This window comes from Pygocentrus nattereri, chromosome 25 (genome assembly GCF_015220715.1).
Source record: "Pygocentrus nattereri isolate fPygNat1 chromosome 25, fPygNat1.pri, whole genome shotgun sequence".
Taxonomy (NCBI): domain Eukaryota; kingdom Metazoa; phylum Chordata; class Actinopteri; order Characiformes; family Serrasalmidae; genus Pygocentrus; species Pygocentrus nattereri.
This window is the reverse complement of record NC_051235.1, coordinates 29364196-29369195: the sequence shown is the minus strand read 5'-3', so window position 1 is coordinate 29369195 and position 5000 is coordinate 29364196. Positions and strand designations below refer to the sequence as shown.

At 45.4% G+C, this 5000-nt stretch overlaps 1 protein-coding gene across 1 annotated transcript in view; it reads left to right on the top strand.

The window, feature by feature from the left end:
• The window catches only part of itfg1 (integrin alpha FG-GAP repeat containing 1), a 266804-nt gene that overhangs the window by 229156 nt on the left and 32648 nt on the right, over positions 1-5000 (top strand). The gene's annotated exons all lie outside the window — the stretch shown is intronic.

Sequence of the window (5000 nt, the reverse complement as noted above, 5' to 3'; positions counted from 1 at the left end):
TTTTCTTATTAAGGTCAGTAGTATTTAAAAAAATCTATAATAAATCAATATGCTAAAATGCTGTCATAAAAGGCTATAGTACTGCAACCGTTATTCAGCTTTATGGCCTTAAATTAGCTGAAGAGTGCCGACTGACTTGTTTAGGGCTCACTCACTGACTCAGGACTTGAACCGAGACTCAACTGTCCTGACTCCGGACTTGAGTGTGAAGACCATACACTTAATTTTTACTTGCTACTTACCCACCTGTGGCATTTAGCACTTGTCCTCAAATAGGCTTGAATAGCTGGTTTGTGTACAGACAACATTTAGACATCAAGGGGGAATTTCCAAAAGTGTTCACTCACCCATCCAAATAATTGAATTCAGGTGTTCCAGTCACTTCCATGGCCACAGGTGTATAAAGCCGAGCCCCTAGGCCTGCAGACTGCTTCTACAGACATTAGTGAAAGAATGGGTCGCTCTCAGGAGCTCAGTGAATGGTACCGTGATCTTTCTGTAGAGTCGATCGCTCCAGACCTCCAAACTTCATGTGGCCTTCAGATCAGCTCAAGAACAGCGTAGAGAGCTTCATGGAATGGGTTTCCATGGCCGAGCAGCTGCATCCAAGCCTTACATCACCAAGTGCAATGCAAAGCGTGGAATGCAGTGGAGTAAAGCGCCACCACTGGACTCTAGAGTGGACTCTAGTGAGACTGTGAGCCAGGCCTTCTCGTCCAACATGAGTGTCTGACCTCACAAACGCACTTCTGGAAGAATGTCCAGAAGAATGCACGACCCCATTTCCAAAAAAGTTGGGCTGCTGTGCAGAATGTAAATAAAAATAGGATTCAGTGATTTGCAAATCTTTGCATTCTGTCTGCATTTGCACAGCATCCCAAATTTGTTGGAAACAGGGATGTATCTTCCAGATTTCAGATATGAATAGAAGATGTCCAAGGTGTAAATCTATATGTGTAAGTGTAGATTTGCCAAACTGAAGGCGCAGTGAGATCAGAGTGAGTCCGTTGTTGTGGATGAAGTGTGGATTGTCCATAGAGATCATCATGATGATGACTCAGAGGTGCAGTGACAGGACTATAGACAGATACACCAGCACTGCTGGCTGATCATCAGCCTCATGGCCCGGGGGAAGAAACTGTCTCAGAACTGGCTGGTGCTGGATTTTGTGCTTCTGTAATTAAATTAAAGTTTATTGAGTTACTGTTTTAATTGCATTGTTTGTGCAGTTAGTAGACAAGGTAAGCAAACTCACCTCAAGACCAGCAGAGAAAACAGCAGCAGGGTGAATTATTTCCTTTTATGTCGTTTATGTATCCATAAAAGGCTGAATCTGGGTTGTTAAACTGTTTGGAGCAAACCAGGCAGTCACATCGGTGGTTACGTCCTCCCAGAACAGCCGTGCTGCATTTTAGGATGCAGTACATCATGAAAATAGCTCTACCCACGTACTAGAGTGGTAGTTGGTCTCTTTGGCATGCTGGGGAAATTCATGTTGGTCACATGCTGCTTACTTCTTTCTTCCTTTAGGCATAATAAGTGCACAAGCAGTATATAGTAGGCTTTTTCCAGCACAGCCCATGTCCAGGAGCCTCCAGCCCTGGTCCTGGACAGCTACCTTCCTTCAGAGCATCGGTTTGCCACACCAGCTAATCAACCTCTTCCGAAGTCCCTGATTAGCTGGATCAGATGTATTAGGGTTACATAAGGGGCGGGACAACTTGCTGGATACAGGTGGGAGCCGAACTCTGCAGGAAAGTGGCTCTTCAGGATCGGAGAGACGTTCAGACTCTTCAAACTCTTCAGACGTCTGGTTCCTATCACCACTGCTGTGAACTATTCTGGCTCTGGTTTCTCTGGAACTGAGCATTTCACACCAAACCACTTGGAACGACTCTGTTTATATGAAAATAAATGACTTGTACAGAAATTTAATTAAGGGATTCCACTTGAATTACACTATGTAACATTTCATGGGGCTACTGGGTGTTTTTACGACACTGCTCAGCGTGTTAGTAAATCACAGGCATGGACCAGTAGCGCACATCGTTATTCGGGGGGGTACATCCGCTAATAAACCCATAAACCCTGTAAGCAGTCTGGACAGTTTGGGTTATCACTGACTCAGACACTCATCAGTGGTTCAGCATTCCAGTTCTGTGTTTATCGAATCATATACGAATATTGTCTGTGTTGAGCAAGTTTTGAGGCATGTTGACGAGCAATGCGCTCCAAATGGTGAAGTAACAGGACAGCTTCACAGCTTTATTTGGTAGTTTGCCCTCCCATACCACACAGTAGTTTTGACGTATTAGTATCCCAAGTGAGGATAAACATGTATTTTATGTGGCTGTTATCACATTTTTGATTGAATATTATTTTGATGCTGTCAACTGGAGGAGCCAGTAGTAACCTACATGCGTATAGAAGGCCATAGAGAGACGATACGGCGATTTTTCAGCAGCACTTAATAAAATTGTCACATAAAATTAGTTTATGAACATTTTCAAAGCAAGCGCATAAAATTATAATAACATTCATTAATGATATTTTAATAGTATATTTCATCGGTAAGGCTTCTAACCCCCCTCCTGCTCACAACCACATTGCTGCAGCCTGGTATCAAATGGTTCACGGCCCGGCCCGGTACCAGTCTGTGACCGGGTGGTTGGGTCCCTCTGATTAAAGTAATATATGCAGTACTGTGCAAATGTTTCAGGCACCTGAGAGATTTACGTTACCTGCCTGACTGCACCGTGCCAGCTATAAAGTTTGGTGGAGGAGGGATAATGCTATAGGCCTGTTTTTCATTGGTTGGCCCCTTAGTTCTAGTGAAGGGACCAAGCAGACCAAGACATTTTGAACAATTACATGCTTCCAACTTTGTGGGAACAGTTTGGGGAAGAACCTTTTCTGTTCCAGCATGACTGAGCCCCACTGCACAAAGGACCTCCATAAAGTCATGGCTGGGTGAGTTTAGTGTGGAAGAGCTTGACTGACCCTCACAGAGCCATGACCTCAACCCCACCCAACACCTTTAGGATGAACTAGACCAGAGATTGTGAGCCAGACCCTCTCGCCAAACATCAGTGTCTGAACTCACAAATGCTCTTCTGGATGAATGGGCACAAACTCCCACAGACACTCTTCATGATCTTGTAGAAAGCTTCCCAGATGGGTCGAAGCTGTTAGAGCTGCAAAGGAGGACCAGGTCCATATTGACGCCTGTGGATTTAGACCGGGACTCATAAAAGCTCCTATGGGTGTGATGTAAGATAAATGGCTTCTAAATTTAAACTCAAGGGTCTAAATTTTTGCGCAGTGCTGTGTGCACTGCACGTCTATAAGTCTGAATGTTTAGGAGTGTAGTGTTTGTGTAACGTGCATTCTCGGTTTTTCTCTGTTTCTGGGGGTGCGTGTCCTTGAGAGAGTGCGTGAAACATGAAAACTGCAGAGGTTTGAGCTGCCCTTCATATAGATGAAGGCGTTTTATAGAAATATGGCTGAAACTCAGTGAGGAGCGAGTGCAGATTTGCGTTTGTTGCTAAGGTTACTGTGAGGTGTCAGCGCAGCAGCGTTTAGCTGCAGCTGTTAATGTGGTCACACAAACAGAAACACAGTGGAAATAACACTCAGATGCAGCAGTGAGAGAGTGAGGGCGAGCGCGGGTCTGTGAGGCTGCTGCAGGCGTTTAGACCACATCCAGTCATTTTGTGAGTCTGAGTGTGTGTGTGTGTGTGTGCGCGCGCTTGTGCATGAGTGTGTGTGTGTATGCGAGGTTTTAGAGCACGACTTGCACACAGATGGGTCTGTTTATGGGCCTGCATAACTCTAATGGTCTCTCTTTCTCTATCTCTGTTTCTCTCTGTCTCTCTCTCTCTCTGTCTCTCTCTGTCTGTCTCTCTGTCTCTCTCTCTCTCTCTCTCTCTCTCTCTCTCTCTCTGTCTCTCTGTTTCTCTCTGTCTCTCTCTCTCTCTCTCTCTCTCTCTCTCTCTCTCTCTCTCTCTCTCTCTCTCTCTCTCTCTCTCTGTCTCTTTCTCCCCCTCCCCTCTCATCCTCCCCCCCTGTCCCTCCTCACATTCTCCCATCTCTCTCTCTCTCTCTCTCTCTCTCTCTCTCTCTCTCTCTCTGTTTCTCTCTGTCTCTCTCTGTCTCTCTCTCTCTCTCTCTGTCTCTCTCTCTCTGTTTCTCTCTGTCTCTCTCTCTCTCTCTCTCTCTGTTTCTCTCTGTCTCTCTCTCTCTCTCTCTCTCTCTCTCTCCCCCTCTCTCTCTCTCCCCCTCTCTTACCCTCTTTCTTCAACTCTCTTTCTATCTCTTTCTATATCTTCTCTCCCCTCCCCCTTTCTTCATCTCTCTTTCCTCCTCTCTCTCCCTCTTTCCCCCTCTTTCTCTATCTTTCTGTTTCTCTATTTCTCTTCCTCTCTTCCTCTTCCCTTCTCCTCTCCCCTTCCCTCCTTTCTCCATCTTTCTTTATCTCCCTTTATTGCTTTCTCTCTGTCTCTCTCTCTCTCTCTCCCCGTCCCCTCTCCTCCTCCCTCCTCTCTCTACCTCCTCCCATTTTCCTTTCATTCTCTTCCATTTCAGATCCTTCCTTTCATGTTTTATTCTCTGCACTCATTTCCTTCTCATTTCTTCCCCTCGCACCTCCATCGTCTGTGACTCTCCCACCTTGCACCTCTCTTCTCCTTCGCTCCTTCATTCACAGATTCTCTTCTGTCTTCCACACCTCTGCCTCCTCGTCTTTCTCCTTTCCCTCTCTCTTTTTTTTCAGTCTCTCCATGTTTTTGTCTCTTGGCTCTCTCTCTCTCTCTCTCTCTCTCTCTCTCGCTCTCTCTCTCTCTCAGTACAGCTTAGCAGTACTTTATTGACGTGAATACTACGTGTTATTTTATTGGCAAAGCAATTAACGTAAACACGAGTAGGAGAATGAAATAAACACAATCAGAATAGAAACATTCATTATTGATGAATCTCTCTCTCTCTCTCTCTCTCTCTCTCTC